Here is a 22630-nt window from a genome sequence, read left to right as displayed (position 1 = left end):
CAAAAACGCAACCTGGACTTGGTCCTGGACAGATGACCCTGCTTAAATCTGAGGTTGGACTGTGTCATAATACACACGAATGTTGGGGAAGAATACGGCAGCCACACGTCCTATGATAACACCTTTACTATTGGTACCATCTGTAAGGGACAATGTAAAGCAAAAGAAATATTTTTTTGCTCAGTTAGCAGTCATAAACGGTGAAATAATTCACATGAGACTCCAGAAAGTTTTTGGGTTTTGTTTTTTACATTAAAGCATCCAAACTCAGCTCAGGAGGACAGTCCGTTTTGTCCAGTAAGCACCACTTTCTAAGTTTAGAGTTCTGCCACTGTTTCCAGCATACATACAGAAATAAAAAACCCACATCAAAACAATGTTTCTTTCAGTAGTCCTGATAATACTACCCATACCTTCTAGGGAAGCCACTTTGTTCAACAAGTTAACAGATTAACAAACTTTCTTAACAAGGAAGTTTGAAAAAAAGCCTTATCCTTCAAAATTTTGAAAAAAAAGATACGCCAATTTGATATATCAGAAGCTTCATCTCCAAAATTCTGCTCCGACATTTCTAATGCACGGTCTACCTCCTCGAGGCTGTTTGTGACAGCTTCCTTATTAAATAGAGACAGACAAAATGTGTCATGCCTTTACAGAGGCTTCAGAAAAGAATTCTTCAATGTTAAGGAACAGTTGTACACAAGCTGTAAAAAGGAAAACACACACTTGGGAATGAATTGAAGCAGAAGGAAATTGCCTTGAACAGCAACTGTTGCTTGATCCATTGTACAAGTTCACTGTTCTGGTTATCAGTGATTTTTTTTTTATTCCTCTAAACAATCAAATATCGCCTACAAAATTCTTTGCCACCCATTCTCAGATGCCATCTCCTGAAAGAACTAAATTTTACAGCTGTGTCATACTGAAATACAAGGCCAAGGTGGATGGGGCTTTGGGCAAACTGGTCTGGTGGAAGGTGTCCCAGCCCACGGCAGGGGGTTTGTAATGAGATGAGCTCTAAGGTAGGCTCCTTCCAACCCAAACCATTCTGTGGTTCTGTGAAATAACTCAGAGCACTTGCAAGACTGAGCACACTCAGGTTCTTCTGCTGTTCTTCTGGCACAGCATCCCTTGCAGTGCTGCAGCAACCAAGCACCTCCAACTTCAGTTCACTGGTGATAGTGTTTTTGCTTTCCTCTCATCACCCTCCGTCCTGACATCCAGGGGTGCCACTATGAGAAACTTCAACGCAATTTCAAAATGCTGGAGGACAAAGTGACTCGGCAACAGTTCAGTCACACTAAAGGTAGCCATCGAATCACCTCCACCTTAGTATCTACAGTCAACCTTTCAACAAATGCTTGCTCCAACCCCTAAGAGCCTGCCTTAATAAACTGTAACTAGAAACAACTGAATTTCACCAAGACAAACACGACTGTTCTGCACAAGCTAGGCTGAAAGAAGAGACAATGGAGAAGGAAGTTAGACACCCAAGAACAAAAGCAGCACCTCTACTTTACCACAGATAAGGTGCCAGGTTCTAAACTCTGATTATCTTCTCCCCCTCTCATGTAGAATAGGGTTTTCAAATGCCATACTCACAATGCACAAGGACCAATTAAAAGCTGAGCAGAAACATTAAACTCATTAACAATCCTGGTACTGCATAACCAGTGGCCCTTTTTCTTATCAGTGTCTTTGCAAGTGCTGAGGGAGAAAGCTGCCATTAGAGACATCTGCCAGAACCAGCCACAATTATTCACAGGTGGGCACTCCTGCTTCTAGGAACTCTGCACAGAGCATCAGGCAAGCAGGAACTCCAGCACCAGTGCACATTTTACTTCTTGACTTGTCTTACATAATTTAGCGTAAGATTGACATGAAATTAAGTGTCAAACAGCTATCTTCTAAGATAACATAGGCATGAGAGACAGTATCTTGTTTTTAATGGACTGAAAATAAAAAAACTGCAATCTGAGTTGTTCGCTCATTGGCAGTAAGCCCCACAATGAACATGGCTGCCCTGAAGTCCTCTCAGTGTCCACTCACCTTCTCTAAATCAGACACTGTTACATGAAAGATACACAACTTCATGGAAGGTTATGTATTACTTTTTGCAAAATGAAGTGGAAGATGCTTGAAGCCATGTCACTTACAGTTTGTACATTACAGAATCTCTCCCCTATCCAAATATTAATGGCATAAAGGATCAAGGAGGTAACAAAACAAGCACAGGTCTGAGTTCATACACCATCTCCTGGGGTGTTTTTACTGATACGCAGCAGTTATGCTGTAGGTTTTAAGGGTGGTTAAATTTAGCTTGAGCAAGATTAGTTTTGTGATGCAAAAAAAAAAAAAAAAAAAAAAAGCAGAAAAATGTTGATTAGCCAGCAAGAAGCTATGCTCTGGATACACCCACACAGCACAATAAGTCATAAGTACTTCCTGATCAAGGAAGAGCAAAGCAGTTCAAGGAAAACACACTGCAGATATCTATTGTGAAGTGTGCTCTTAGAGGGAGAGCCATGCAGATTGCTCACTCATAAGAGATGTATTCCAAATGCCACTCCTGTAAGTAAACCAATGACACCACCTCGGTTCACTCCAGAACCTGACCTTGAAGAGAGGCTGTTTTTTATTCATAAATTGAATGATTGCTACAACTCCTGGTCTGAAAAGGTATAAAATCCAGGCAGACATCTTTAGAAGGAGGTGATCAAGCGTTCCTTTTATATGATTCCTTCTTGACATCACTTGGGAAGTATGAGTTTGCAGGTCTTGCCTAGGTACTACAGAGAATGTACTGTGCCAGAACCACCTGTGAATGTCTACTCATAGAACAAGTATTAACCAAGGATGGCCAAAAGTTCCATCCAACTATTACAGCTGGAGATTTTTTCCCCTCTCTATTTTACCAGTCTCTTTCCAGGCTTCTCAAATTTCCTCCATACCAGTTCAGATGATGAGATTCAGCAGCTTGACAGAACAAGGCTCCCCACATTGTTACTCCAACATTTGGGCTGCATGGCTGGACCTGACCCTTCCTAGCCCCACACCGCCTCTTCTGTCTACCTCACTCAACTCCAGCAGGTTGAAACTTCTCTCAGGATTGAAGTTCTGAGCAAGTACATGGCTTCTTCTGGGAAAAGTGTGAATCAGGTAGGCAGAGACAATGAGACAATCACTAACCCCCTCGTCTTAGACGGCATCAAGTAAAACTGATGTTCTAGTTCTATACATTCTAGTTACGCTCAAGCTCATGACAAGAAATGACACTTCAACACCACAATGGGTAGTTCCCAAGAGTAGTTTTCATGACTACCTTTGCTTATCCCGTAGAAGAAAATGGGAAAAGTTGCTTAAACATGCATTTCACTACTTCCTACCTCCAAATCCTAAAAAAGTTAGGAACCACTGAATCATGTAGGCTAGAAAAGACCTTCAGGGTCATCATGACCAACCATCAACATTACCTCCAAGTCCCTCTGGCTATAAATTGTCCACATCACATCGCAAGTTACGGATTTCTTTTTGCAGCAAAGTGCAATAAACATGGACCAAGGACAACTATTTCGTTAAAATATTTGAGGTATTGTCTCTGGCTCAGATACTTACTATCCCTCCCCCTGCTCCCACCAGTGCCTTTCATGCCAAGAGTTTTTCACTACATCTCTGCATCCTAATCCTCCTGAAATCACCCAGTATTATATAACAGAAAAACAGAGAGCAGGATAGCACTGATATACATACATGCTGTGAAGAGTTTGGCCACATACTGTTAAATTATAAGCGTTATGCCTCTTCCACAGCATCACCAGTTTGTAACTGGAAGCAGAATATGCCAGCAGTGTTACTGTAAATGGCTATAGACAGCTTTTTTCTTTAATTATTGTTTTCTACACAGAAGTCTCTCTATTGCATGAAAGCATAAAAGAGCAGCTAGCTGTTTGCCTCCCCTGTTTAAGTTACCACTTAACTTTACAATACCAAAATGAGCTCCACTTGTTGAATTAGAAGTCAGAGAGCATTACAACACAGGAAATGAAGCAGAAGTTGCCTGTGGAAGAACTGGGATATTTAAGTTTGATATAACACAAAACAAACCAGACTTACACTAAGTTGTCACATGAACAGGTTTAGCCTGATCACTACAGCCACCTTCAGTCCTCCAACCCAACTGACCACACCACTTACTCTTAGTGCACTGAAGCCAGCTCTAAACACAAAGATGGATATTGTCCATATACCCTGGTCCACAGGACACTACAGCCCGCCTCTGAAAGAGCCTGAAGCTAGCCAGAGCTCAAACATTTTCCCAAAAGTACGCCCCAAGCCTCATTTGCCATCTGAACCAGTATTAACATTCCCAGGAAAAAATGCCAAAGGACACCAAAACCGATACACAAGTAACAGCTCCGAACAGCTTCCAGTTGGCACAAACCGGGTCAGTGTTGGCCAGTACCTTTTCCACTTCTTACCCAGAAAGCAGCACTAACACACTCCTAACCCTTGGCCCCAAACCACCCACAGGGATTTCCAGAAAAAACAAAAGGTTTCTGCCAGCTACTGCTCTCAAGAGCAGTTCATGCGGAGGTGCATCACATTTTAGCTTTAACAGGGCTCTGAAGACTAATTCTAAATACGGAGCCTGTTTGCCTCTAAGCTGATCCCCACCATGAAAACAAGTTCAGACAGATCACAGTATTTATTTTTTGATTAGGTCAAGGAAGAGAACTCAATTCTTCTCTCAAACCAACTACACCATCCAGTCCCTCAGAAAATATTTGACTCTATTACTATTTGTGGAAAAAGCTTGCGGTAAAGCTCAACAATATAGGTCAAGTGTAAAGTGGATTCAGAAAGACTGCTGCCCACACAGTACACAACAATACTTGCTAATTGGTATCCTCAATACCTGTAGCCTGAAGGAGAGAACACAGGGAACCTGTTAAAGTAGTAATACTACTGTTAAACAGCATCAGGGACTGAATTTCACTTTGAAAGGCACTTCATATAAGAACAGACAATAGGCTCGCATTGTGCTGGCATCTTTGGTTTTTAAAATATTTTAGCTTGGCGTTGTCAGATCCTCTACACTAAGCTTACGTCAACTGAGACCAAAAGCTACAGAACGTCTTCCAAAACAGTGATATCTTAAAGAGCACAGATGACAAAGCAGAATCTGACTGTGGTACCTACCTACCACAGCCTCTCTTCTAGTTTTTTTTTTTTTTTTTTTAATCAGATACAGCAAATCATTAACTTACCCCAAAGATCTTTCAACTGTGCTAAGAAAGCATGTGGTGGGTTTTTTTTGTTGTTTTGTTTTGAAACAGAATTGCTTTATTGGAAGTAAACCAAAGGACTCTGCCATACCTTAGTTCATACCTCTAGTAAACACATTTAACAGGCACAGGCAGATAGATCAGTCTTTCAGAGCAGCAGAAATTTCAGGTTTTACATGGTTTAAGTCTCAATTCTCACAGATCCCTTCTGGCTCAGGATATCCTAATTTCTGTGATTACAGAGACTCTCCATGGAGGTAGATGACACTGTCTCTGTCAGATAAAGCCCCACCATCCTTGCAGGGTAAAAGCTTTCCCTTCTCTCCAGTCTCTCTGGCCTTGCTCATTTGCTGCGCAAGGCCATTGCTCCAGAGCTGTCCCCAGCCCCAGCAGCACTGCACTGGGGCTCTGCTTGCCCTGGGCAGGGGTACACTTTGAACCTGCCTGAATTGCACAGGGTCTTCCTTAGTCCCTTCCTCTCACCAGTCCCAGGTTCTCTGGACTTTAGCCATGCCCCCTGAGAGTATCAACCACATCCCTCAGTTGGTGTTGTCTGCAAACCTGTTAAGGGCAAGTTTTCTCCCCTCCTCTAGGTCAATGACGAGAACACTAAATACAATAGATGCCACTGACTCCACAGGACTTGTAACAAACCTCTAGAAAAATCATTAAGTATCATGAAGTATTAACCACTAAATTTCAAGCTCTGAAGTCCCACCAATTTTCCTATCTACCTGGCCCTCCCTCTAGAGCTCCACATCCTGAAGCTATCATAAAAATCCTGCAGGAGACCGCAGTTGTGTTAGACTTAAGGTAGATAACACCTCTCTTCATCCACAGACTTTCTTTCCAAGAAGCGTTCCACTACAACTTACCCTTGGTAAATCAATCTTGGCTACTTCAATCACCTTCTCCTTAATTCGCACAGAAATTACTTCAACAACTTACAGGATGATTTACTCAGGGACTAGAGTGAGACTCCCCAGGTCATCCTTACTGCAGTCTTTTAAGAAAAGCAAGACTTGCTTTGCTTCAGTCACAAGGAGCCCTCCCTGATCTGTCAAATATTATACAGCAGCCTCTCCTCTCTGACCTGCAAAATGAAGTTGCAATTAATACGCAGCTGAGTGCACCACCCTAACCCCCCCAACAATCTCTCACACCTTTCACATGCTCGAAAGAAGGGACAAAGACCTACCAGAGAGAGACCATTTAAAGGTCTGTCACTTTTGGGGACGGATGACTGCAGATCTTTAATCGTGGCAGTGAACACAAGCCACAGTAATTGTCTGTGGTCTAGGCAACTTGTTAACAGAACCAACTTTGACAGCTGATTTCTTTGTTTAACAAATAAAAGAATGTAGCCAGTCATATGCCTTGGAACTATTCCCTTCCAAAACGTAGAAAGTCTCCAACATCTTACTCCCTCTTGAGAAGGACAGGATCTGTGGCTGTCAGGAATCTGTTCTACTGACATTTAAAAGCTTCAGGTGCCAGTATGAATGAAGACAAATTTGTTATCAGGTCAGGTACTCACACAGCATCAAGCAGATATCCTGCCCAGGGACCTACAATACTTACACAGCAAATATCCCTTTCTGCAAGCATAAGCTAAAGTACAGAAGAAAATACAGGCTTTCACTAGTAAATCCCTAGATGCACATCCATGGGTCACTTTAAAGCCTGGTTATTCCTTGTTAACTAGGAGACAGTTTGGAGAAGCCACACCTCACAGGCAAACAGAACTGAATTTGGAAGCTAAGTTCCTTGAATTGAGGAACATTCATGTACTGCCAATTAAAATAGATTTAGTAAAAAATGTCCTTGTTTCCACTAGGATAGAGTTAGTTTTCCTCCTAGTAGCTAGTATGGTGCTGCGTTTGGGATTTAGGATGAATAATGGTGGTAACACACTGATGTTTTAAATTGTTGCAGAGCAGTACTTACACCAAGCCAAGGGCTTTTCAGCTTCTCACACTGTCCTGCTAGCATGCAAGCTGTGGGTGCAGCAGGAGCTGGGAGCGGACAGACACAGGACAGCTGACCCAAACTGGCCAAAGGGGTATTTCATACCATATGACATCACACTGAGCAATTAATACGGGGGAGCTGGCCAGTGTAGGGGGGACTGGCTGTCTGGGGATAAGTTGGGCATCAGTCAGCAGGTGGTGAGCAACTGCATTGTACATCACTTGTTTGTACACAGTAGTAATACTATTATCATTATTTTCCTTTCTTTTCTGTCCTAATAAACTGTCTTTATCTCAACCCACAGGTTTTCATTTCTTTCTAATCCTCATCCCTCATCCCAGAGAGGGAGGAAGGAATATGAGCAAGCGGCTGTGTGGTACTTATCTGCCGGTTAAGCTAAACCACCACCACAACAACAAAAATAAAAAACAAAACAGTATCTCCCTCTCACCCTACCCACATCTTCCAGGTTCAACTTCACTCTGTTCCTAATTTCCCCCACCATGGGACAAGTAGGATGGTAATTACAGTCGCTTCTCCATTACACGTTTCTTGCGCTCCAGCATAAGCTCTCCACGTTCTGCAACTCTTTCAGGAAACATCCACCAGCTCAAGCATGAGGTCCTCCACAGGCTATAGCACGTCCATCTGTTCCAGCATGGTCCTCCATCAGATACCGCATGGGTATCTGCTCCACCACAGTCTTCTTCATGGACCTCAAGGAAATGCCTGCTTCACTGTGGTTTCCCCAGAAAATGTCTGCTCCAGGCCCTGAGCAGCTCCTCCTACTCCAACCTCTGTACTCAGAGCTATTTCTCTCACTTTTCTCCTCATTCCTCTCCACCAGCACATCATTTCGCCTCTCAAATGTTTTCAGAAGCACCACAACCAGCCTGATGGGTCCAGCTGTGTCCTGTGTTGAGGCCACTATGGATCTGGCTGGAAGCAGCTGTGTCCACCACAGGGCAACCCCGGCCTCCTCCCCCACTGTTCAGCCTGTGGCCCAGTTGCACAAAGTCTGCCATCAGGAGCCAACGCTGTGTTGCCACAGTGAAGAAAGGCAGACAGCTCACGTCCAAAATCCAGACACAGATTAGCATTACCCAAACTATAAGCTCCTAGGTGGAAGAAAAGGAAGTAACCCTCCTCAAAGTCTTATTGCAAGTTTTCTTGTTCACTGCAATTCTTACAAAATCCAGGGAGTCCAGCAGGACTACAGCAACCGATAGAAGCGTCAGGCTTTAGACAAAGCTGCTCAACCGAAACAGAGCTACAAAAGCAGTTCCCTGGGGTGATGCACCCCACCTAATGCCTACCACCACAATAAGCCCTCCACTGACACACAGCTTTAGTCTGCACAAAGCTCTTTCTCAGGCTACTTCGGTTCCTTCCCTGAAATCCGTAACACTGTGACCAAGACAGGCTGATTTGCTTTCATTCTCTCAGGGGAAATGAGATTCACAGCCCCCAGCATGGGGTTTTCCCCTCCCTGCCTCCTGAAGCCCCAGGGCAGCAGGCAGGCTGCACAGACTGGCCTGACTGGAACCTCTACCAACAGCATCTACCATTGACCATGGCAGGTACATGGTCCTGAGCTCTTTGCAAGACAGCAGCTTCCCTCGTCTCCATGGGAGCTGACACCAGGTGATCAAAAGGGAAGCAGCACCCCACTTCACCTAAAGAAAATTCACCTGTCGTGCTTCAGCTGAAGCAGTATGGGGGCTTGTTTTGCTTCAGGAGGGAAGAAAAAACTTTTTTTTTTTTTTAAAAAAGAAATCCCTGTAGAAGATTAAGGAAGTAATCTGTCCCCTTCATACTCAAATTTATATAGCATGCTTAATACAGAGGTCCCTCTGCTTTCAGAATAGCATTCTCTATGTTTAGTTCTCTCCCATTGGTCCAGACATAAAGCATTCATTTTTGAGGTTACAGCTGGTAACAGCAAGAAAGGCTCAATACCACCAGCTAGGGTAGCTTGGCACAGAGAAGCCACCTATGGGAAATGGCTCCTCAAGGAACTTTTTTTTTTTTTTTTTTAAACTCAATACACAGAGGCCTAGTACTTTTTTGGTTCATGGTGTAGAAAATAAGTTTGGCCAGGAAATTTAACTTAAGATCTATAAAAAACTACCATGAGGGTTTAAGAAAAAATCTTCAATGTTCGCCAATCCATCTTCAAGCCAAAGCAATGAAGAACCTCTGTATGAGTAGAACATCAAGTGCTACAGCCCTCAAAGCAAATGTTTTAAAGGCTTAATTTGAGCATAACGATACTACCAAGGATGACATCTGTAGACTGTCACTGATTCCGACCAAAGTTTTAACTAGGTGAGTAATGTGATCTTCCTGAAGTCAGGAAAGAAAAAGCAGAAGGAAGGGCACACCATGAAGCCAAGGACTCACTGTCTCCGTAGTTTTCAACAGTATTGCAAAGTAGACGGAATCAGACATGCCTTAACAGATATCTCAAGATCAGCTTTACAGGACTTTAAAAACCTCAGTTACAGACATAGCTCAAGCTACTCATCTTGCATTTCAAAATGAAAGGCCTCTTTACCTCTTTCCTGTATTTATAATACTTCAAACACTTATTTTTTTCAATGATTTCAAGCTCCTATTCCCATTTAATCCTGTTAAACAACGTGTTTTTCCATTTAGGATGAAGAAACCCTTTCATCCATGCACATGTTACAAGCATGTACACCTACATTTTAAGTGTTCAAAGCTTTCCCTGTAGTGTTAGATATCTACATCATGCAGTTTATGTGCATTTAGGTAGCTCAAAGACAAGACCTGCATACCTATACTGCAGTTTGATGGGAATTTACTCGCTTATCTTAATTTGGACTAAAAATGTGATTGAAATTACATGACTACAGCTCTTCCTAACAGTCTAACAGCCAGATTTTTCAGATGTACACAAATGAAAGCAACCCAGCCTTTTCTGGTAACAAAGATATGAAGAGGTATTGTGGAGTCACAGTATGGTTAAATTGGAAGACACTTCTGTAGATCACCTGGTCCAAACCCCAGAAAGGGCACAAGCAGCTCTCAGCCTTTCCTCACAGCAAAGGTACTCCACTTACTGAAGGCAAGGAAGACAAGGAAGGCAATATCCATTGCTCTTTCCTCATCCACCACGCTGGTCATTTCATTGTAAAAGCAAGATGGCCAAATTTGACTTCCCCTTGGTGAATCCACACTGGCTACTGTTGATGATCTTCTTGCCCTTCACCTGCTTAGAAAATGTTTTCCAGGATTAGCTGTCCCATGACATTCCCAGGGACTGAGATGAGGCTGACCAGCCTGTTGTTCCCTAGGTTCTGCTCCTTGCCCATCTTTAAGAAAGAGATATTTACATTTCTCCAGTCTTCAAGCACTTCTTCTAGCTGCCATGACCAAAGAAAGATTACTGCAAGTGCCCTTAAAATGATGACTATCAGCTCCCTCAGCATTCAAAAGGGCACCTTATCAGAGCCTATGGACTTATTTATGCTCAGTTTGCTTAGTATTCCCTGACTTTATGCTCTCACCATGGCTGCATTTTCCTTGCTCCAATCTTCCCCTGGTTTCTGAGACCTGCAGTTCCATAGGGCTGTTCTTGCTTGTAACGCTGAGGCAAAGAAGGGATTCAGTACTTCTGCCTTTTCACTATCCTGTGTAACCAAGTCCTCTGTTTCATTCTGTAATGAGCTCACATTTTCCCTAGTCTTCCTCTGTCATTGATGAGTACATCAAAGACTTTGCGACTATGTTGTTGTCTTTGACATCCCCGGGCAGATTCAATTCCATTTCCAATTTAGCTTTCCTAATGTCATCCCTGGATGCTCTGCCATTGTGTCTGTATTCCTCCCAGGTTACCTGCCTTTGCTTCCACCCACTTTGGGTTTCCTTTTATGTTTGAGTTTGGCCAGGAACTTTTTGTATATCCATGCAGGCCTTCTGGAGTTTTTGGTGGACTTCCTCTTTGCTGGGATGCTCTGCTCCTGAGGTTGGAGTAGGTAATCCTTGAATACTGAAGAATGTTAGCTTCTCTTCCCTCCAGGACCTTATCCTACAGCATGCTACTAAGCAGATACCAAAAAGGCCAAAGCCTACCTCCCTGAAGCCCAGGGCCATGAGCTTGTTTATCACCATCTCTGCTTCCCTAAGGATCTTGAACTCATCCATTTCATGGTCACTACAGCCAAGACTGCCTTTGACCTTCACATTCCCAATCAAACCCTTCCTTGTTGGTAAGACTGAGGTCCAGTAGAGTGAGTCTCTGCACTGGCTTCTCTATTGCTTGGAGAAGGATGTTATCATCAACACATTCCAGGAACTGCTTATGCCCTGCTGTGTTGTCCTAACAGATATCCAGGTAGCTGAAATTCCCCATAAGCCTGCAAACATGAGGCTCCTCCCATCCATCTGCGGAGGACCTCTTCTACTCTCTTCTACTCCCCTAGTCAGAAGACCTGTAGCAGCCCCCCCACTATAATGTCATCTAACCCTGTTCCCTCTTTAAGCCTAACCTATAAGCTGTCAGCTCCTCATCCGTCCCCTGTTAGGGCCATATGCGCTCCAGCTGGTCACTGACAGAGCTGGTAACAACACCTCCCTGCCTCCCCCCCAGCCTGCCCTTTCTAAAGAATCTATACAACATTTGAGCAGCCACTAGAAATAGCCAATTAAATTAAGTCCCTAATTTTGGGCCCTCTGGCAGAATATATCATGGTTATGCAAGACTGATATGTAGAAATGCAAGTTAAATCAACTGTGAAGTTTCAGATTCGAGTCAAGAAAAAGGAAAAGGTTCCTATGCAACTCATCTCACTTCATTCTCATATGTTACTTTCAACAGGAAGTTTGGTGCATTTGCTCATTCCGTGCAATACACACCAAAGACTGGCGATGCAACTTAGCATTTCTTCAGGAACATTGACATCCCTTGTTTCCCTACACACAAACATGGTTCAATACACGTAACCCTTCCTGCACCTGGTTACATGTGCTATTTGTAGAGGTAAAAAAAAAAATGTCATTTACAGAAGAGGAAAAACAATTTGTACTTTTGCTACAGAAACTTTGCCTGCACTATCTACTCTTTAACATTTAGTTCTAAAGTTATCAAGCCCAACAATTAGTAACAGAATCTACATTTCTCCTGTTACTCATCTTAAACAAAAAAAATAAACCTTCAGAGAGACTTTGTATGCACAGTCTGTGTTATACCTCTTAACATGGAAGCAGTCAACTGTTTCATACACATTTAACTGTGCAAGAAACCTTCCATGTGGAAAAAAAAAAGGCAACCCTAAACTCAGTTATAAATCAGCATAGAAGATAACCTTGGCCATCACAGCTGCATCCAAAAAAGCCTCGTCTCTACCAGGATGACTAGTTTTATATCATTAAATTGCACTGGTTCAGAGGAATTTTCACTAAAAGAAGCACTTTCCTGTGAAAAATAGCCTTTATCAAAAGACAAGCATGACTCCATTTAATTTTCTTTCAGTTTGCTCAACTGTTACAGAAAAAAATCAGCTACTGAGTTGGTTAATGAGGCTGCAATTCTCATCTTGCCTACCAACTTCTCAACCATGGACGCAGTCCAAGGCAAGTGCTATTGCTATGCCAAGTTTCACAGTTTAACTATCTGAATGCAAAAGCAGCTTCTAAAGTCTTCCTCACTTCATGAAGTTCACTTTGTCAGCAATTTTCCAGTCCCTTTTGGAATGGGTGCTCTGGCCAGATTAGGAATAGTAGTTTTGTCAGGAACTCAATTTTGGAATATAACTAAACCCAAAACACATCAAAACAGAAGTTGAATTTATTAATAAACTCACTTCTTTACTACTGAGTGCTTGCAGTATATGCATAGTTTGTTATGAAAAGCATATGGTGTTTTAGAGTTATGACTTTAGTTGTCCCTCTTTTGAAAACAGACAGAAAACAGCTTCTAATGCATATTGGGTAGATAGAATCACAGTAGGAAGTCTGACAAGATTTCTGAGCATGCTACTAGAAATAAAAATAATATCCTTAATTATAATTACAGCAGGTATTTGGATGTTAATATGGAAAATACTTAAACACCTTTCCTAAATCAACTGTGATGTGCAAGGAATAGCATTTACTTCTTACCTTTACCTTGTAAAGGTTTGCTGGTTGGAGATGAGTAGTAGACAGAAGGAGAAAGCAAACCCCAAAATCTTGCTCTGCGTTGAAATCTGATAGGTACGTATGAAATTTAATGCTAATGGATGAATAAAAAAAAAAAGAGGTCCCAGCATTAGTTTTTTGCCATTTGAAGAGGACAAACAAAATGGACGGCACAGAAACGAGGACTCCATTACAAAAACAGAAGAATATCGTGAAGGTGTACTTGCCACTAGCAGTGCATTACCCATTTATTCCCTATTTAAGTGCAATTGCTATGCACATATATGCAAAAAGCAGTCATTCAGAAGCACAAATACCTGTTAATAGTTTTTTCTTCTGCCGTGACAGCCACAATACCTACTCCCCCTCACAGACACAGGTTCCCCACCAGAGAACCCCCCCTTCTAGATCAGATTTCCAGGGGACCTTCTCGTCCTTCCCCCCCTTACGTGCACCTCTGAGTCACCTGGAGCAGTGTTGCAGGAAACACTTCTTGTAGCTGAACGAGTGCCTCTGTTCCTGCCCCACTGTTTTCATGAGCAGTTAAAAGCTGTTTAGACATCCAGCCTTCTGCACTGCTTTAGACCAGGCGTAGATGTTTCTGCAGCACATACGGGAGAAGACTAACCGGAAGAAACCATTCTCAGATACCCTCAAAATATCGAGGTTAAGCACAGATAAGTGAAGGAGTGAGTGTTCTGCGTCAGTACTGAAAGTGGAGAGGCACGACACAAGCACAGAACAAAAGATGCCAAATTCACGAGGCCCAGTTTAAACACGGACAAATCCTCGTCCTTTTTCTGGCTGCCTGTATTTCATTTCTCACTTTACATTTTTGCTTGAGCAAGCCTAAAACAGAATTATTTCATGAAGGCACTTCATAGCTCCAATATTAACAAAAAGCAATGTCAGACATCACCATGAAATCCACAACTGATTTTTATCTACATTAAGGCACTACTGAGCTTCTCATGTTGTTACATAGGAACAAAACCCCACAGCCCTCTGTAACTTGTGTGCATTTTGTGTTGACTGACTAAATCTCAAAATGACAGCTTTTGCTTCAAGACTCACAAAAACACTTTTTTTTTTCCTAGTAAACTTAATTTAGATCCCACAAATGTTAATGTTAGACTATATCCACTGCTCTCCTTGAAGATAAGGACAAGGCAGGAGGCCTCTTTCACACTTTAAAGCACAGTAGCATGCAGGTACAGCTTGAATATCTGCAAAACTCACTGGTACCACTATCTCATCCTGGCAATTCAGCCCACTGGAAACCGCAGAGAGGTTACAGCTTACCTCTGTCCTGCCTCCTCCTCTTATAGCAAAAATCTTCAGTGAATTGACATAACTCAACACAAGAAACTAAAGAGAACACACAGGAGAGTAGACTCCAAGTGTTCCACCTGACCACAATTCTACTTTTGAAAAAAAATATGCAATACTACTACTGAAAATATTATGAGAGAGGTGAAAAACTGCTACCAGCAGAAAAGTCATATCTGCATTACTTTTCCCTTTCCATAGCTGGATCTCCTCCTCTCACCCCTTGTAAGTTAGAATGAGGCATTTACCTACAAATTTCCATGAAATTCAAGTAAACGTTAACTTTGTTCATCCACACTGTAAAATAAATCCTGCTAATTTAATTGCTGTCATTAAGATTAAAACTACGGAAGAGCACAAGTAGCCTGATCACAAAAAGGCAGCTCCATTCCATACCTATACATAAATCTTCTTTAGCTCCATCTGTAGTAGTATTTGGTTAAACAAACTCATCCTGAGTAGTCTGAAAGCAAATGTACCTAGCATGGACCTACAGAAAGGCTGCTCGGTAAATGCATCAATGAATACATTGAACAGCCTTTCCTACCTTTATTTCGAGTGCTTTGTAAAGCATTCAAACATTTAAGTTGCCCTATTTCACCAGTACTCAGGTATTAAGTAGTTAAGAAATTGCACTGATGTATTTTATGTTCCAGCAATTGAGTAACTGTCCAGTGCATAAACTCATCTAGATCTACTCCACGCTCAGATGAAGATCAGAGAAAGCTCCTAGAGCCCTTTGAGAGCCCACTGTATTATTTTCTAGCTCGAGTCATTTGGTCAACTACTGCAACTGTAGTATAGTACCTAGTTTTTTTGTTTTTCCTCTAAAAACAGCAAACCAATATGCTCAGTCCTTACTGCAACATCTGAACAGTTCATCTGGTATACACATCTGTGCAGTTTCTGCTGACCAGCAGTCTCAGGGCTGAACAAGGGAATGAAGAATTGGTGTCAGAAAACACTCCACAAAGCGAAGCCCAGAACCATCTAGAACGATTCTCACCGATCCCAGGCCGGTGCACTCACAACTGCAAAGCATTGCAGAGCCACTCAAACTCCTTGTACTCTTCCAGACTTCCTAATAGGAAGTTACAGCTTTTTCCAAACGCCCATATGTCCAGGCTTACTATGACTATCAGAGCAAGTGAAAACCCCTGTTGCTTAACTACTGGAGTACCACAAAGCACAGTGGCTCAAACAGAACAGAAAACAGTGCAGCACATTGTAAACTCCATCTGGAGAGCTTACTCTCGTTCCCAATTGTGTTTTCAATTGTACTGAAGAAAGATGTTCCCATCACAATTCCTGCTTTTATATAGTTACAGCTGCTACAACTCCAGATATTTTGCCAGCAAAATCAGATTTGGAACACAAGCTACTTGAAAACTTGATGCACTTTTCGAATTTCAAAGTAAGTTCAAAAAAACATGCATTTCTTAAGATTTCTGTAATTAGCAGTTTGTAACTATTTCACAATTTCAGAACTGAAGAGCCACTCTCTACAGAACACAGGCTACTAAAGCCAAGTGTTTCACCGAGGTCACCTTTCCAACATACACTTTTTGCAAAGCTGTGTGTCAAGAAGTCTGGGCTGAACAGTAAGAACTCCCAAATGCAGAGAAAACCAGCAATTAGGTGTTTTCTAACTGAAGTCTCTGTCAAGTTTAGCACAATAGGTAGTTGCTCAGTGGCAAAATATTAGATGCCAGGTGTCCCTACAAATCAACAGCAATACATAACGGGCAAAAGCAGCGCGCTCAGCGTTGGTACTTTCTCGATCTTCAGCAGTAATCAGTAAAGAAGCCTGCCTCTCCACGTTATTTTGCCATCAGAAACTCAGGATGGCTTTTAAATTTCAACAAGGATTAGACAACAAAACATCTTGATCTGGCCCACAGGTTGTAGTAGCTAAAAGCTATGAATTCTAGCGCTGTTATAGCAGCTTCTCCAGACTAATCCTCCTGAGTAAGTGAAATTAGGTAGATTTACACAGACAAGAGATCAAAAAGCATGCAGTTGCTTCCTTCAGAATTGGAACTACAGACGTCAAAACCCAAAGCACCGTCAGCTAATCCTGCTGGATAGCATTGTGATTTTTTCAATTGATTTGGGGGCTGTCAGGACAAGAAAGCTCTGTGCACAAAGGCAATGTTCTCTCACTTTTAAACTCCTAGCAGTAGCTGGTAGCATTCACTGCCCTCTGTTGATACCAGCATCTATTAGAAAAGCATTAGAGCAAAAGCAAAGATGGCTTTAAAGCAGGATTGAAATGTATATTCATCACAAATTGAATTTATCCATTAGGTAGCATTCTGTTTTATTGCTATGAAGAACCTCAGTGGCAACAAATATAATCAGAAGTCATTACGCTGCAGGACTGCAAGGGTTTTACCTATCAAAGCAGCATTTCAACATTGCTGCTACTAGGAAGGAGCTTATGCTTGCATCCTTGTACTATTTTTACCTGCAAAGTCCACCTCTCCAATGGCATTGACTTATTTTAAGGAACACAAAAAGCTGAAGTATTCGTTGCGCTTTTTAAAAAAGACAATGCTAGATCATATGTCATCTATTTCCTACTTAGTCCCTAAATAAAGATAGCTTAGCTCTGTCCCTCCCAAAAATCTAGCTTAGCTTTACAAAGGGTTTAATTGGATTGAGTCTGGGGCTTTAGTGTAGTCAGTACGCAGCCACCCAGAAACCTGTGAAATAATGCAAAAGATTTTTGCCCTCTTTTTTAAGAGCATATACTCCAAATCAAGTTAACAGCTGCTCAGAACAATTTAAACTCACTACACCTGGATACCTCAGCTCAAGAGCAGCAGTGCAAGATTCATAAAGAGGCAAAAAATATATGAATAACAACAAAAAAAAAACACCAATGAAAGGACCAACACCTCTCACAGCAGAACAGCATTTAAAACAAGCCAGGGAAAAGAATGACAATTTATGTTCACCTTACTATGGGAAAGTTAAAATAAATTTACACGCAGAAATCTCGTATTAGCATAACTAAGCCAATAAAAAAGAAGAGATTTATGCAAATATGACTGTATTGAAGAGGCTTCAGATGCTAAGACTAAAGCAATTAGTCTCCACTGCATACAGAAAGGATAAACCACTCCACCAGAATAAAAACACACAAAATTAATACCTCTATTTCTGAGAAAAAACATTAGTTCAGGTAGAGCCATACGGCATTTCAAAGTGACACTAACACTACGCTTTGCCAAATCTTAGGAAGTACAGTAAAATTCCTCAGCGGTTTCAAGGTCATTTGTGTGTGCCTACAGTTACAAATGCTCTCAATATTTCACTGTGAAGACTCCAAACATCTACATTTCCAACTACATCTCATCCCTTCTTTTCCAATTAAATCTCATCCCTTCTTAAAGCAGTACGCACAACTACCAATTCTGCATTTGCAAAGAAAATGACTTATGAGCACAATAAGGCAGATTCAAAGTCTATGCTTCAGCCATCACCCCCAGCACAGCTTTTCCAAAAGGTGAGGGAAGGAAGGCAGGACTAGAACCGAACAAATACCACTTCTAGATGCAGAATGCACAGCGTTGAAAGGAAAAACGCAGAACTGAAGCCCTAGGTAACAGCCCGCTGTCCGCTGCCCAGCGGAACACACTCCCATTTACTGGGGTATTTTATCAACTCTGCCAGCGTAATTTAACATTCACCATCCAGGCAGAGATAGACAAAGTCAAAGGGCATCAAACTGGCTGCTTTTCAGTATAAAAGCCTGGAACCCCTTACCTTTAAGAGAAGCACATACACGCTGCAAACCACTCAATTCATGTGGTACTGCTACTTCAGCAAATGTCACTTGTTAAGAGAAGCAGACACTCAAGTCCTATACAGCTGCTAAATCGCTGCACCAAAGTTGTCTCCCAAAGCCCCACGAACATTTTAACACATTTTTTGCACTCTGGACTCAATCACACCCAGCTACGACCACCACTTTTCCCCCCACACCAAGAGAAATAGGATCAAATTTCCATCCCTCGCCCAAACGTGCTACACCCGCACCAAACCCGCCGTGCACCAACGCGGGTGGCACCCGTCGAGGGGCTCTTGGGGCGACACGGGCATGCTGCAGCACCCAAGGAAGGGCAGGACGACCCACAGAGCCCCCTCCCCAGCACCCAAGGGTGCTTCCCTGCCCGGCACGGGCTGCATGGGAGCGGCGCTCAGTGCCGAGGGTGGGAGAAAAGTCACCGGGAGACGCTGCGGGCGAGACAAAGGGGGTTGCTCCACAATGCCCTGCCAGGAGAGCAGGTGCCAAACCCGGCCAATTAGCACCACGTGGGAGGCGGGGGGAGGAGGGGGAGAGAAGAGAAGGCATTCAAAAAAAAATATAATAAAATAAAATAATGAAATAAAAAAAAAAATATCAGCATGGTCTCACAAAACCCGACGGAGCCCGTCTAGGAGGAGGCAGGGAGGGGTGGGGGGGTGAACGAGGGAGAGACGGACGGACAGACGGACACCGCCCGCAGCGGTCCGCCGCTGTCGACGCCACGCTGCAAAATACCTTGGAGTTTGCAAGTTGCCAAGTGCAGCGCTCCAACACTGCCGAAAAGCCACAGGTTACCTACGACGACAGGGCAGGATGAAAAGCCTCCGCACGCTCCTCGCTTTTACCCTCCCCTCCAACAACACCCGCTGCGACCACCCGCCCCCTCGAGCCCCCCCCCCCCCTTTCGGCCCCTCCTCCCTCCCCAAAACCGATATTCCCCCCCCCCCCCCCCCCCCAATTCCCCGACGGCCTCCTCCCCATTCCTATCGCCTCCCCTCCACCCCACCCCCAATTCCCCGACGGCCGGTCCCGCAGGGCGCGGATGCTGCCGACGACGACCCCCCGAGGGGGCTTTTTTTTTGGGGGGGGAGGAGGGGGGGGGTGAGTGTCTGCGCGGCGCCCCCCTCACCCGCTGGCTTTGGAGGTGCCGGTGCCGGTGCCGCCGCCCCCACCCTCCCTCCCACCCTCCCGGCCAGAACCACCCCGCCGAAAGGAGAGCGATCCGGGCGGTGCCGGGCTGATAAAGGCTCCCACCGCCCGCCCCCGCCTGAGTGACACCGCCGGCGGCCACTCAAGGAGCCCCGCGACCACGGGGCCGCGCCCCCGGCACCGGCCGGAGACCCTCGCCCAGCCCCGGGCACGTTCCCCCCTCGCTCCGGAGGGGGCGGACCCCGGGCACCTGCGGGCACAGCGAGGCTGCGGGGGGCACCGGGGGGCAGCGGCCGTGCCCGTTCGCAGCCGGGGTCCGACGGCAGGGCACGGTGCCCCCCCGGGGAAAGGTGCCCACCGAGCGCCGCCGGCCGCCCCCTCGGGGAAAGCCCCGGCCCCGGCTGCGTCCCCGTGTCCCCCTCCACTCCCTCCCCGGCTGCTTCGTCGTGGAAATCCCTTCCCCGAAATTAACAAGAATTTGTTAATTAGCCGCGGAGCCCGGTTCCGCCAACCGGTCCTCGGGAACGCCGGGCGAGCACGTCCCGCGATCCGCGTGCCCCGGCTGCGCAGCTCCCCTATTAATTCTTTTCATATGGGAAATAGGTGGGCACGGAGCGACGTGCCGGGCATAAATTAAGCAACAATGGCAGCGATCGGGTCTGGTCCCCACCGGGAGCGCACGGGAGCCGCGGGGACAGCGCCTGCCCGCCGCCGCCTCCCCCTGCCCGCACCGCGCCGTCGGGGGAGCGGAGGGCGAGAGGTGGTGGTGGGGGGGATCCCGAGGCCGGGACGCCCCGTCCGGGGGGCTCCGGCGGCTGCAAACTTCCCCGAGCTCAGCGGAGAGGGATCCCCGCCGCCCCGGGAGGGCGAAGGACGGGAGCGGGGGGGCTCCGCCGGCGCGCAAAGTGCGCGCACAGCCCCGCCTGCAGCCTGCGCGCAGCGCCGCCGAACAAAGGGGCGCGCCCCCCGCCCGCAGCGGGCTCACCACCGGCTGGGGGGGGGCACCGTACCCCCCTCTCCCCCCGTCCATCCATCCATCCCTCCCTCCCTCCCTCCATCCCTCTGTCCCCCGACGGTCGGCGATGTGTCCCCTCCGAGGGCTCGCCGCTTTCTCTGCGCACCCGCGGGCGCTGCGCGCTCCGGGTCCGCGGTTAATGCAATTAGGCGGAGGGGGTGTGTGTGTGTGTGATTATGTGTGAGTGTGTATGTGTGTGTGTGTGGGGGGGGGTCTTATCCCGGCTAATCCCCAAAAGCAGGTTTATCTCCTCAAAGCGATCCGCCCCCCGGCGCCCGCGCCGCGTGGGTCCGTCCCTTCGGATGCTCCCGGCGCGGAGCCCGACAGGGGGTACGGGGAGGAGGAGGGAGGGGGGGGGGTAAGTTTTGGAGCCGTCGGGGTGCGCGCACACCTCCCCGCGCGGCCCCGTCCCGCGTGTGCTCGGAGCCGCGAGCGGGAGGCGTGCAAGGGTTGGGGGGGGGGGGAGGAGAGGGGGGGTGCGCGCAGCGCACCTCGGGGGTGCCCGCGGCACGCACGGGGTGACGGAAAGAATGGAGCCACAACTTACCTTCCTGTTCTCTGCTTTAAAAAAAAAAAAAAAAAAAGAATAGGGAAAAAAAAAGGAAAAAAAAAAAAAGTAACGGTGCGGTTCTCCCGGTAAAGAGGCGGTTCTCTGGAGAACAACACGCAAGAGATAAATTGCGGGTAGTTCTGAAAGGATGCAGGAAAAAAAAAAAAAAAAAAAGAATAAAAAAAAATCAAAACAATCCTCTCCCTCCCTCCCCCAACAGTCCGACACTGGGGAAAAAAAAAAAAAGTAAAAATTAAAAATAAAAAAAAAAATAAAAAAAAAAAAGGAGGGGGGAGAGAGAACTGAAACGGAGCGCGAGTGACAGGACGATCCTCCTTCCGCGACCCGACGGAACAACACACACAAAAAAAAAAAAAAAAAGAAAAAAAAAAAAAAAGGAGAAGGGGGAGGGAATGGAGGGAGGGAGGGAGGGATGGAGGGATGGAGAGCTGCGGGAACAAAGAGCCGAGGGCGCTCGGCGGAGCCGGGCTCCTTCCTTCTTTTCCTTCCTTCCTTCCTTCCTTCCCCCCTCCCTGCCCGCCGCTCCCCTTCCTAGCGGCTGCCGGCCGGGCTCCGCTGCTGCATGGCGGGGCGGCGGGGGGCCGAGCCGAGCCGTGCCGTGCCGTGCCGAGCCGTGCCCGCCCCGCGGCTTTATAGCAGCCCCGCCGCCCGGCTCCCTGCCCGCCGCCGACACGGGGCTGCGTGCGGTTCGCGTGCCCGCGCACGGCGGCGCGCACCGAGAGGTGGGGGGGGGGAGCACCCGCGCGCGCGCGCGCGCGCTCCCGCTTCTTCTCCCACCGCCGCCGCCGCCGCCGCCCCCCCCGGTCCCACAAGCCGCGCGTGCCGGCGCACGGCGCGATGCCATTGGCCCCGCCGGCTGGGCCCGCCCCCCGGGGAAGGGGAGGAGCGCGATTGGCCGCGCGGCACGCCACTCCGCTGGGAGGAGGGAGTGGGGGGGGGGCGTTGGGCTGCGTTAGGGAGGGGAGGGGAGGGGGCGCGGTGGGGGGGGGAGATGTCCCTGTCCTTGTCCCTGTCCCTGTCCCTGTCCCTGTCCCTGTCCCTGTCCCTGTCCCTGTCCCTGTCCGTATCCATACAGCCATCCGTGTCCGTATCGCTACCCACAGCTCTGTCTGTATCCACATCTCTATCACTTTTCCTTTCCCGTTCCCTTTCCCTTTTCCCTTTTCTCTTTCCCCTTTTCCCTGTTCCCCTTTCCCCTTTCCCCTATCCCTGTTCCTATCCCCATCCCCATCCCCATCCCCATCCCCATCCCCATCCCCATCCCCATCCCTATCCCTATCCCTATCCCTATCCCAATCCATATCCCTATCCCTTTCCCCTTTCCCCTCCCCCTTTTCCCTTTCCCCTTTCCT

At 46.2% G+C, this 22630-nt stretch overlaps 1 protein-coding gene across 34 annotated transcripts in view; it reads right to left on the bottom strand.

The window, feature by feature from the left end:
- Positions 1-19707, bottom strand: part of ELAVL2 (ELAV like RNA binding protein 2) — a 90159-nt gene extending 70452 nt beyond the window's left edge. For 8 of the 34 annotated variants that reach the window (XM_084503351.1, XM_084503365.1, XM_084503367.1 and 5 more), the window contains exons 1-2: positions 19673-19706; positions 19279-19338 (exon numbers count right to left, since the gene is read on the bottom strand). The gene's annotated coding sequence lies outside the window, so the exon portion shown is untranslated. Of the gene's footprint in view, positions 1-6160; positions 6379-13382; positions 13497-13866; positions 13884-19278; positions 19339-19672 lie in introns of those variants that run through there. The other 26 variants (XM_084503375.1, XM_084503376.1, XM_084503377.1 and 23 more) reach the window with 16 other exon arrangements.
- Between the last annotated feature and the right edge of the window lie 2923 nt (positions 19708-22630).

The sequence above is a fragment of the Aythya ferina genome (assembly GCF_964211825.1).
Source record: "Aythya ferina genome assembly, chromosome: Z".
Lineage (NCBI taxonomy): Eukaryota > Metazoa > Chordata > Aves > Anseriformes > Anatidae > Aythya > Aythya ferina.
Note: the sequence above shows the minus strand (reverse complement) of the source record. Positions and strands in the feature narration are given on the sequence as shown.